Source organism: Perca fluviatilis, chromosome 2 (genome assembly GCF_010015445.1).
Source record: "Perca fluviatilis chromosome 2, GENO_Pfluv_1.0, whole genome shotgun sequence".
NCBI classification, from domain to species: Eukaryota; Metazoa; Chordata; class Actinopteri; order Perciformes; family Percidae; genus Perca; species Perca fluviatilis.
This window is the reverse complement of record NC_053113.1, coordinates 3,604,345-3,617,415: the sequence shown is the minus strand read 5'-3', so window position 1 is coordinate 3,617,415 and position 13,071 is coordinate 3,604,345. Positions and strand designations below refer to the sequence as shown.

Below are 13,071 nucleotides of genomic sequence, written 5' to 3'. Positions count from 1 at the left end.
CTCAATACCACACTCTAGGGTTGGCCTCAGGAGTGACCCTAGATGGTATCCATCACATTTTGTAAAAATCGGATTAGCAGTTCATGAGATATACACTTTTTGTAGTTGTAGCGCACCCCTAGTGACCATTTTTTGTAAAATGCGTGGGGGACCTCCAGAGGGTCATGGCAATTTAAAGTTAGGCATTGATGGCATTTATTTTGGCCAAGATATGGCAAAGTTTTTTTTTTAACTTTTTGGAAGGCCCAATTGGTCGCACGGTCTAGGAGGAGATCGAAAAAGTAGGTTTTTGATAAATCGTAATTTTTCACGCATAAAAGTCTAGGCGGAAATGGGCGTGGCCTATATCGCGTGATTCAGGTGGATCCAGGGAACGCGTAGATGTATGGTTTTTGAATGTACAGTGTGTGAGTTATATGGCCAAACACGTTTTTTCTGCTATAGTGCCACCTAGTGGTGGAAGTGGGTCAATTGTTGCGCCTGAGGTCTTTGCAGAGTTTTGGACCAGTCCTGAAAATACCACCCCCCCACCATGTACAGTTTAGTCTGTAGTCTGAGTTTTAGGCGGAGAAGAATAATAAAAAAAAAAAGTAAGAAGAAGAAGAATATATTTTATATTGTTATATTTTAACCCATGATAGAAAGGAAGAAACGGAGTGAAAGAGAATCATGCATCATATTCCAGCGTTGTAGAAAATTGATCTTCATGGTAAATTGCCTTAATAACATTATCTTCTGCTTACTTTTAAGTAGGGCTGCTCGATTATGAAAAAAATAATAATCATGATTATTTAACACGATTACTCATTAACATTTGGATATATTGGATAGTGTCAAGGGTATAGTCTGTTAGTGTCCGCTATCTCACAGAAACAGTCTTTGGATCAGAATACAATCTGTTTTACTACTGTGAGTCGGTTCAGCTTTACAGATATCACACATAACGTTACACAGCTAATGAACAGTTCCACACACAACACAATGTGCATCTCACTATGACCACTACTACTGTCATTACAAAACATTGTGCCAAAATACCAACAATAATGTGGGCTTATTTGATAGCTAACCTTAGGAAAAATCCAACACATAGACGGTACCTTAAGCCTATTACACACTCACCAGACGGCCGACCATTGACAGAAAAGCCAGTCGAAATGATCAGTCTCCCCGTGTTGGTCCACAAAGTGCCACAGAACACACCAACAAGACGAGAGGAGACGAGACGTAATACATCTCTATAAGCCTTAGAGGGTCATGACAAACAACATTCTAAAGATTCGCGATGATAACATATATTTTGGCCGAAATATGGCGACGTTTGTGTCTTGGTAGCTAGCTACACAAATTTGTTTGTGTGTAATTTATGCAATTTTCATCCGACAAAAATTCTTTTGATACCTTTTTGTCAGGTCTGTCTGGAGAGGCTACGTACCAAGTTTCATGCAGATCGGTCACACGGTCTAGGAGGAGTAAGAAAAAGCAGGTTTACGATAAATTGCGATTTTTCACGCATAAAAGTCTAGGTGGAAATGGGCGTGGCCTATATCGCGTGATTCAGCTGGATCCAGTGAACGCGTAGATGTATGGTTTTTGAATGTCAGTTGTAGGGTGTGGGAGTTATAAAGCCAAACACGTTTTCTTTGCTGTAACGCCACCTAGTGGTGTAAGTTGCTGAATTTTTTTTGTCCAAGGTCCTTGCAGTGATCTGGACCAGTCCTGCAAACGTCACCCCCCCACCACCCATGTACGGTTTAGTAAGTAAGTAAGTAAAGTTTATTTATAGAGCGCTTTTCACAGATAAAAATCACAAAGTGCTTTACAAGGTACAACCACATTAAAATACATTGAATAAAGTTAAAACATTTAAAAAGTCAGAGATAAATTAAATTAAACCCAGTCAACTAAAAGCTTGTTTAAATTAGTGTCTTGAGTTGCCTTTTAAAAGAATTAACAGAATGAGCCACACGGAGGAGCAAAGGCAAGGCGTTCCAGAGTCTGGGGGCTTTAGCCTCGAAGGACAGATCTCCCCGGGTTTTGTAGCGAGTCTTTGGGACGATTAAAAGACTTTGGCCTGCTGATTGAAGGGCACGGCCTAGGGAGTATGAGCGTAACAAGTCAGCAATGTATTCTCGGGCCTGACCATTTAAAGCTGTAAAAGTTACAACCAATATTTTAAATTCAATGCGAAATTTGATAGGTAGCCAGTGTAGGGAGGACAAAATGGGATTGATGTGTGTCCTTCTGCCGGATCCTGTTAAAAGCCTTGCCGCAGTAAGTTTAGGCTGTAGCGTCTATTTTATCGGCGGAAGAAGAAACCTTAGAAAAGCAATAGGGTTCCACAGCCCTGCTGTGCGAACGGCGTAGCTTCGCTGCCGCCGATTCTTCCAGCCTCGGGCTTGGGCCCCTAATAAGTTTTCTTGCAAAACGGAACATGGCAAAATAACCGTTTTTTTCTCAATTATACTATTTTGGTGATCGTTGGGAGCCAAAATTGAAATCGAAATTCAATTAATTGCACAGCCCTACTTTTAAGGCAGAGTACAACTGTTAATTTGTTCAAATGTAGTAGTAGATTAGTAACTACTTCCATAGGAAGCTGCTGCTTACTCTGTATAAAGTATGAAGAATGCATATTTTCCATGTTAGCATCCGTAAATCTGTTGTCGACCTTGTGGTCTGGTAAGGAAAGGCGTGAACTCGCATCTATACGAAAGATTTCAGGCTCGGCCTTTGTGAAACGCACCAAGCCAGGCTGCACAGGTTAGACCAAGTCAAGCCTGGCTTTATCAGTTATCCTGGATTTATAAATTCTACTTTTGTGAAACAGACCCCAGGCCTGCCTTGTTGCATGTTCAAAACGTTTTTCAAAACATGTCATTTTCAGCATATAGCTCGCTAACTCAGTTTGTTGTTTCCCGAAATATACTGACTTTTGTGGCTTACATTTTAACAGTTATTTCAGTTTTAATGCAAGAGATACTTCACACTCCACGCAGAGCTTTCGCCGTAGCCTATGTAAGTGGCCTGATGTTTATACTTGTGCGCTGGTGTGTGCGTCGAGCCGGCCATGTGTGTGTACGTACGCTACGGTGAAATCTTTGTCTGGAGCCTCCGCAGAATGGTAAAACAAGTGACCTAACGTGACACACACAAAGAACATCGAAGGTGGGTTGTTGTTGCCACAGCCAGAAGACACATTTAGTTTTAAATTAAGCTGGAGGCAGCAAAAAAAAACACAGCTGGCTGAACTATTTAAAAATAGCGGGTTTTTTCAGGACACCCCCCTCTGTCGCTTTCACGTCACCTTTTGGTATCGGCTCAGCTCGCTTGGAACCTCGATTGAGGTGGTACTAAAAAAAGTACCTGTTAGCAGGTACCAGGTACTTTCTTTTTGTAATGGAAAATCAAAAAGGCAAGTAGAGTCGAGGCGAGTCGAGCAGGTACCACGTCATGGAAAAGCGCCATATAATTCACTCCCACCTCCTATTAGTTCTTCTAACCTTTGTATCATTATCTCTGGATGTTTCCCCCTTGGGTGTACCAAAGGAGCCCTCAGCAGACGTCAAGCTGGCGACCAGAGCAGGAAATAAGGGCAAGAAGGCCAAGGAGGAGGAACAGCCTGCAGCACCTCCTGCAGCAGCAGTGAAAGAGGAGGAGGAGCAACCTGCAGCACCTCCTGCAGCAGCAGTGAAGGAGGAGGAGGAGCAACCTGCAGCACCTCCTGCAGCAGCAGTGAAGGAGGAGGAGGAGGAGGAGGAGGAGTATGTGGTGGAGAAGGTTTTGGACCGCAGAGTGGTGAAGGGAAGAGTAGAGTTTCTGCTGAAATGGAAGGGGTTCTCAGAGTAAGTATGAGTCTATAATATTAATACTTGTTCTTGGTCATATATATATATATATATATATATATATATATATATACATATACACTGTACATTGTATATATTGTTATTTTGACTCTAAGCTGCAGATCATCAAATAACCTTAAGAAATGGCAATAGAAAAAAGGAATAATACGAATTAGCAATTAGAGTGAGAATGTATTGCCTAAAAACAAAGCCTGAGGAGATTTTCTTCTGTCTGCACTCACCTTTCCAGTGAGGATAACACATGGGAGCCGCAAGAAAACCTGGAGTGCCCCGACCTTATCACCGAGTACATGCAGAAACAAAAGGAGAAGGAGGAGAAGAAGAAGCAAGGCAAGAGGAAAGTTGTCAGTAAGGCCTGGGGAGACTCAGAGGAGCGAGGGAGCAAGAGGATGAAGAAGGTGAGCAAAGGAAAGCGGTTTCTCCAGACAAGAGTTACAGAAATCTAATCTCATTATTAATGAATATTAATACAGTGCAAAAACTGATTTATTAAAAATTTAATAATAACCTAGCAATAATTTATTTCACCAGTAAATTGCTGTTAAACGACAAAAACAGATGAGAAAAGTTATTATATTATTTTAAAATAACTTTGAATGCACCACGAGGTTTACCCGTTTCAAGTTAATGGAGCATTACGATATATTGTGCAGCCCTAGCTCCAACTGTTAATTTGTGCAATTGATTAGTAGCCTAATCCTTGAATGGTATGATTGTGATGGTTTCAGTTCAGAACAGTGGTCAGTAAATGTATATTTTTAGACTGCTTACGCATTCAGGCAGTCCGTGATCATCTGCCTCGCTTTCTCTCGCTGTTTCATTGCAGCGTCCGTGTTTCCTTTTTATAAATAATGGGCCTCATTTACCAATATCTTCCTAAGTTTTCTCTTAAATATGTTCTTAAAAAAAGTTCCTAAGAATGGTCTACTTGGATTCATGACATGTTCTTAAACAACAGAATTTTCCGCACCTGCGTTCTTAGGATTTGGTGAATCCCACGTCTTCGTAATGATGAAATGAAAGCACGTGCCAGTTGTTCCTAATTAGCATAAGATAACGCCCCGCAAATTCCCATATAAGGGTATGACACTAACTGTGCACCTCCTGGGAAGCGGGAGACTGCGTTCGGGAGATGGTTGTCGGAGTCACAGATGACTTGTACATTGCAGTGGTGGAGGAAATACTGAATCTCAGTACTTAAGTAAAAGTACAAATAACCAGACATATTTACTTTAGTAAAAGTAGAAGTAGCCTACCACGATAACAACCCTACTTAAGTAAAAGTAAAAAGTACCTGTTTTCAAATGTACTTTAAGTGTTAAAAGTAAAAGTACTTGCATAATGAGTTATTCTCTTAATCTTATTTGCATTTTAAATGGTAATATGTCCACTACCACAAACAAGGCCTGGCTTTTAAAAAACAGTTCCTATCCTAACCAGCTTAAAACGGAAATATGTTGTTAGAATGCGGTTGTTTTTATTCGTGGATGTATTTTAAGACTGTTTTATTTTCTTTAACCATGTAAGCCAATAAAGTGTGTCAAGCAGCGGAAATGGGGAGGAGATGTGAAGAGCTCCAGCCAAATAAATAAGATATAAACGCGTCTTACGCAGCCTGGCGGAGGAGTAAACGACGCTGTGGAGAGAAATAGATGGCAACTATTATTTAAAATCGGGAATAATAAAAAACAAACATTCTCACTTTTACCGGAGGCTGTATTACCGAGGGTCGGCATCGCTGCGGCTGGGCTCTGGAGCACCAGAGCGGGCTTGGAAGCCGATGAAGGATCGGCGGGGCACCATATATACTGTATCTATGGCAACCAAACTTCAGTGTTGAGACAAACGTGTGACGGTCAGGAAGACGTTTTGGCAGGGTGAAAAACTGATCAGAAGATGTAACAGAATGTTGTAGAAATGTAGTGGAGTCGAAAGTATAGATAATGCTGCAAAATGCAACAAAGTAAAAATATGCACTATTGGTACAGATATGTGAAAAATGTACTTAAGTACAGTAACAAATAATTTTTACTTCGTTACATTCCACCACTGCATTTTGGCCCTATAAATAGCGCGATCAATCACCAAATAACACAGGATTTTATCAGTTTAATTGCTGATGTAAATTGCAGTCTTAGTGTTTCTTTGCATACTATGATTTTTTTTTTTCAACGGATGATTAGAAATACATTACAGTACAATATTATCATTGTAAACGACTGTAGAATTAAATAAAATGCAGTAACCAATTATTTGGAGCAAACTGTCATCACTCAAATGTGCGTAAGAGTGCTCTTGAGTGTTTGTAGATTTTTTTTGTAGCTAACAACAAATCCAAAATCTAAAATAGATTTTACCTATCTTCGTAAAATCTTGTGTGGGGTGAACACATTCTTTGTAAGAAAGGTTGGTGAATGAGGCCCAATGTGTTTCACCTTATCATACTTCCATAAGAAGCAGCTGCTCACTAGTGCTTAGATCGGGCCCAAAAAATCAAGCCCAACCCTACCCGACACGTTAACTGTAATTATGAGCCCGAGCCCGATTTAAATCCAACAATTTTTAATACGTGGGCCGTTTATAACTGATGTTCTCAACTACAATTCTGAGTTGTTTGAACTACAGAAATCTGTTTAGAATTATCTTAATAAATACAGGTAATGCAGCAAGGCCGAAGCGTGTAAACTGCGCCGTTTGTTTATTCAGAATGGAACGGATCGCAAATGGATCTAGACTGACACCAATAATTGACTTTTCACGAACACCACAATTAATATTTATTTTGACTGTCTTTGACTTTAACAATAAAATGAATTTATTCAGAAGATTTGTTCCACACATCATAGAAATTCGCCTGGAAACCAAAATAGGTGACCTATGTGAATCGTGTAGATTCAATGAGAAAATGTTTGGGGGGGGGGGGGCAACGGTAAGACAGGGCTTGCTGTCATTAGATGCTAGTCACAGAGCTTCGGTCCGTGCACTCTGTCATAAGAGTACGTTCCCGGCAACTACCGCTACCGTTAAGACTGCGACTGTTCCTTTACTGACCGACCGTGATACAAACAATACGTGTGTGCACGTTCATAGCGGAACATGATTTGTCATTAACGATGACCACTGTTTAAAAGCTATCTGAAGCCCAAACTGCCTTGACAAAGCTGTCTTGTTTGGAATCAGCATGGCAGGTATTTAAACATAATGGCCTTGTCCCAGAGTTTAGACGTCTAGCTAGACGAAACGTTTTTAATAAATGTACATGACAACTATATATAAATTAGCTTTTTTGATGATGACTTTGCCAAAGTAGTAAAATTTAGTTTTCACAATGATTCATTGTAGGATTATATTATGGCAATATGTAAATCCACATTGACTCTTTATTTAACATATTGTTGGAAGAAGTAAAAATTGATCTTCTTTTTTTTCTTTTTTAGTTTTTGAAAATGATGACTTTAAATATTGTGTAATGTCAGAAGGACTTTAACTGTTTTGCCAGTCAAATTAACTTTAATGAGTGCATATTGAAATATTACACTTGGTTGGTTGGCAAAAAATGCATCTCAAAATGCATCAGATTGATGCTTTAAAATATGGAATATTTAAAATTCCGGGGGAGCATGCCCCCAGACCCCCCCTAGACAGGTAATATCCTTCTCACCTTTTGAAGGTAACCTGCACATCAACAGACGCCACATGCAGAACGCCACATACAGAACGCTTTAAAACAGCGGGGGGGGACTCTTTTCCTGCTAGTGTATTAAATTGCTTCGAGCTGGCAGAACGTAACGTAATCTCAGAGATTATTCCTTCAGAGTTGAACCGGGCAGATACATCAGTTTTCATCAGACTCACCATGGGTCGGTTTAATTGAGTCGCCAAAATACCCCCGTGAATCAAATCCCCTACTTCACCGTTAACCGTCAAGCCACTAAACCTGTATTGAAATGAACACCTCTGCTGAAATGTTATATTCCTTAATGATCCAATACAAGACAACACCGTTTTTTTTTTTTTTTTTTTTTTTTTTTTTTTTTTTTCTCTCTCTCTCTCTCTCTCTCTGTGCGTACACACACACACACACAGAGTCCGGTTCTGGTGGATGATGACGGGCCAGATGCCAGATGCACACTGCCATGAGTCCATGACGCTAATGTCTAATTACTCCACATTGTCATTGTGATATTTTGTGATTGCATTCTGAATCTGCAGCTTTTTCTGTCAGGTAAATATAGTAGTAATGTCTTCCTCTGGTGCAACTGTAGAAGTAGCCTACACTGTAAGTCAGTAGTAGGCTATACAGTGGAGTTGCATATTAAGTGATGTAGTAATTTCTGTAAGTAATTTTGGGGTACAATTTGGTTTTGATGAATTCTACAAGCAGCAATACCACAGGCCAAGAAATCGCCTGTTCCAAACAGGCACATTTTCAACGGGCACTGCACTAGTTTGTTTAAAATGTTACAACCAATTTGTTTTTTTAGCAAAATACTGAAAGCAGCAGAACTGAGTAGGCTACATTTTAATATTTGTTAATTTATCAGAAGTTATATCATCATCGCGATATTCAACGTTACGTCATATCTCATATTTTCCTCATATCGTGCAGCCCTAATAACTACCCTGAAATTGTGTCAGATGCCGCATAGTGTCGCAATATTTTCATCTGTCATCTTTTATTCTAATTTGTTTATTATGTAAATAGTTTTTTCTTTCTAAATGATCTGATAATGTTGTGTAGTCATTGTTTTCACCTTCATTTGACTAGTTTATAACTGAACCCATTATTACTAAACCTAGCCGTCCCGCACCGCGCCACTCACCACCGCCAGTAAATTCTCAACCTGTGGGAAACACTGAGAAGAGCCCGATGGTTTCCATAGTAACATGTCTGAAACCAGACGGACTTTACCTTTATTTTGACATAAAATTAATGTATGTATTTCAAAAGGTTTGAATGGGATTTAAAGGATGAAAAATAACCAGAGAGCAAGTCCAGGGTTTAAGAAGGTTGTTCACTAACTCTCGGTCTCTCTCCGTTTGTCTGTTGCTATAGAAACGGAGAGGAGGAGGGGGACCCAAACGTCACTACTGTCAACACTGTGACAAATCCTTCACCACATCTGGATATTTAAAGATTCATCAGAGAGTTCACACTGGACATAATCTACACAGTTGTGATCTATGTAGGGCAGCTTTCATACTCCATTATCAACTAAAAGTACATAAACGCATTCACACTGGAGAAAAGCCTTACAGCTGTGGTCAATGTGGGGCAGCTTTCACACAAAATAGTGCCCTAAAAAGACATCAACAAATTCACACTGAAGAAAAGCCTTACAGCTGTGATCAGTGTGGGGCAGCTTTCACACAACGGAGTACCATAAAAATACATCAACGCATTCACACGGAGAGAAGCCTTACAGCTGTGATCAATGTGAGGCAGCTTTCATACTACAGCATCAACTAAAAGTACATCAACGCATTCACACTGGAGAAAAGCCTTACAGCTGTGATCAATGTGGGGCGGCTTTCACACAAAAGACTCACCTAAAAAGACATCAAGTCATTCACACTGAAGAAAAGCCTTACAGCTGTGATCACTGTGGGGCAGCTTTCAAACGACAGAGTACTCTAATAATACATCAACACATTCACACTGGAGAAAGGCCTTACAGCTGTGATCGATGTGGTAAAACATTTTCTAGGAGTGACAGCCTAGAAATCCACCAACGTGTTCATACTGGAGAGAAGCCGTACTGGTGTGATCTTTGTGGTACAACATTTTCTCATCGTGGTCACCTAGAAAGCCACAAACGCGTTCACACTGGAGATAAACCGTACAGCTGTGAACAATGCGGGGCAGCATTCATAAATTTAAGTAACTTAAAAACCCACCGACGTGTTCACACTGGAGAGAAGCCGTACTGGTGTGAACAATGTGGAAAAACGTTTTCTAGGAGTACTTGCCTTAAATCTCACCAGCGCATTCACACTGGAGAGAAGCCGTACTGGTGTGAACAATGTGGTAAAACTTTTTCTCAGAGTGGTACCCTTAAATCTCACCAGCGCATTCACACTGGAGAGAAGCCGTACTGGTGTGAACAATGTGGGGAAATGTTTTCTCAGAATGCTGGCCTTAAATATCACCAGCGTGTTCACACTGGAGAGAAGCCATACCGGTGTGAACAATGTGGGAAAACTTTTTCTCTGAGTGGTGGCCTTAAAACACATCAACGCATTCACACTGGAGAGAAGCCATACAGCTGTGATCTATGTGGTAAAACATTTTCTCAGAGTGGTGACCTTAAAAGACACCAGCGCGTTCACCCTGCCGTGTTGTGAACATTGTTTCCGAGCCAAGCTGTTTCCTCCTGCCTCCTCCTCATGCCCTGATAGCTGTGTTGTTATTTTCTGTTCTTCTCTCCACATTGAAGGCTGACCAGCAGTAACTTTATCTTCTGAACAGCATGTATGTTATCCTGGCTAGGACTACACATTACAGTGAGTTACAGAGGAATCAGCAGGAGAGCAAAAACAGTGAAGACTGTCTGATAATGATGGTTACTTTGTCTGCCACAGTAAGAGATTGACACGCATCTCCTCCTCCACCACCTCCATCTTCTAACAGAGTAGCAGTGTATGTGGACATTCCTGCTGGTACTCTGTCCTTCTACACAGTCTCCTCTGACTCACTGATCCACCTCCACACCTTCAACACCACATTCACTCAACCTCTTTATCCTGGGTTTATGGTCTGCTCTGCTGGTTCCTCAGTGTCTCTGTGTCCTCTACAGGACTGAGAGTCTCTCCTGTGGACAGAAACACTGACTGAAGATCAGCTGCTGAAATCAAAGTTCAGTCTGTTCACCATCACACACACTCTGCACTGTGAAGCAGATCTCAGACTCAAACACAGAAACATTCATCTGATTTCATCTCTGGGATTAAAGAGATTTGAATTGTTGGACTAAAAACACTTCATGATATCTAACATCTAAAAAAATAGTAACAAACTGTTATTGGTTACTATTATGTCCTTTGTATTGTAATATATTTAAAATTTGGAAAACAAATGTTTCTATAAACAATCATATAGTTTAATATTTCTAAATGCTTTTAATAAAATCTATGTTTAATCTTGAGGGAGATAATTTGTTCATTTGATCATATGATTTCATTTATCAGTTGACTCTTGCCTTCTAGGCAGCGTTGCCTGGAAGGCACTGTTGGCAGGCACTGGTTATGGTTAGGGTTAGGTGCCTAGAAGGCAGCGGTCGCAGTGGAAGGATCAGTTGGGGGAAAAAAACACCATTGAGCATATTTTTGAAGCAGAAACAACCTTTCAGTGTAAAGGTAGGGGCTGCGATCACTTTTTGGCAGAACAGCAGAAGCGCGTGTCCCCCCCCCCTCCCGCTCCAGGTGACTGATGGACAGACAGGTGCTGCTGTCGGTTCACTTTCCTTCTTCAGTTGTCGGATGGAAAGTTGGAGATGTTTCCAATCACAACATGGCATCATGACTTTGCATAAATATATACGCCACTTTCATAAAGCCAAATGGCGTGTTATTGTACGCCATTTTCAGCTATCCACGTGTATGATACACGCTGTATACAGCTGATGTAAACAGACCCACCACGTGGCCTCGCTTCCTGAGTTTAGGAAAAGAACACAGGGAAAGGCTTTAGTAACAAAACAGTGACAAAAACACGCTTACGACAACAACAAATGGTTGGGTTTAGGAAAGAAACATTGGGTAAGGCTTATTAAAAACAAAAACTTACAAAACAAAAACAGCTGAAAAATTGCCACACGCAGGGTGCGAACCCAGCTCTCCCAAGTGAAAGTCCTGTGTTTTACCCATCCACTAATCTACCTCCTTACCCATTCCCCACTTGCTTTATACTACTCGCTACGGCGGAAATGGACTCTCAATGTAGGCCAATGGCGGCAGATTTGCGTTGATTTACACACAAAAATGCGATTATGCGTCTTGATAATACGCAAAAACGGAATACAAATTGGCGTTTCATACATACGCCAATTCATGAGATCAGTCTGCCAATCAGCAGAAATCAGCTGGGACAGCCAACCAACACACACACTGGGAGTCCAACCACTTTAATTAATGTTGACTTTGTGAATATTATATCTGAACTTTTAGCTTCAGTCTTCATCACAGACTCCAGCAGGTTTTGGACAGTACCGAAGCCAAGTGGATGTAAAATCAATCTGAGCATCACAACTAACTGTTTTAGACATAGATATGGTCATAATAATGCTGTCAAATTGCTTTTATTTATTTTTTTTAATTGTCACATTTTCTTAACGGAGGAGCCCTAAACCTCCTGCCAAATATGGTCCCCCAAGTCTTTTCCCAAACCTGGGGAAAAGTGCCCAGTGTAGTTAAACAGGAGGAATGTGAGGTAGAACAACAGCCTGTTAACTGCTACTGTTGATTCTGCATCAAGCTGCATGTGCAGCTAACTGACTGCAGCTGGAACATCTGGTGTAGCATCACAGCTGTCTAAAAACAAGGACACATGTTAATGACTGCTACACTTGATTATATCAATAATTCATAGTTACAAACAAGTGTGAACTTTTCATTTAATAATCTTCTGACGTGTAATATTCCCTGTTTGTATTTTCTGTGACTGAATGTGGTTTTAAATCTGTTGAGGTGTGTTCAGACTGAAAGCAAAGACACTGATGATGTCAGAAAATAGAAAGCAAACTGTTTCCAGCAGACACTAAAGAATGATGAAGCAGCAGGAAACAGACCAGGTCAGATAGTAAACAGCTGATTTATTCATCTGACTTGTAGAATAACCTCAATGATTGGATTGTTTTAAATGTCTGGGAATGTGGAACAACTAAATGCAAAATGAATGAAATAAAACAAGGCCACATGCTGATTATTTGTGACTTGATTTGATGGATTTATTCTTCCTGTTGTGTCTGTGTTTAAACTCCTAATTAAAAGGTAAAGTTTCCCTCCACTAAAGGTTCTGTTGTTGCCGCTGACAGACTCAGATTATTATTCCAAGTGTCTGACAACATTATGAAAGGATCCCTACAGAGATACACCTTTTAGTTAAAGAGTAAGATCCTTTTAGTTTAACATGAAACAGCCCCGAAATCACCATCAGCAAACTCCACCAGACTCCATGTAAATAATCAGGACTTTTAGCGTGTTT

At 40.4% G+C, this 13,071-nt stretch overlaps 1 pseudogene; it reads left to right on the top strand.

The window, feature by feature from the left end:
* Positions 1-3,796: 3,796 nt before the first annotated feature.
* LOC120571144 lies at positions 3,797-10,831 on the top strand (annotated as a pseudogene).
* The last annotated feature ends 2,240 nt before the right edge of the window (positions 10,832-13,071 follow it).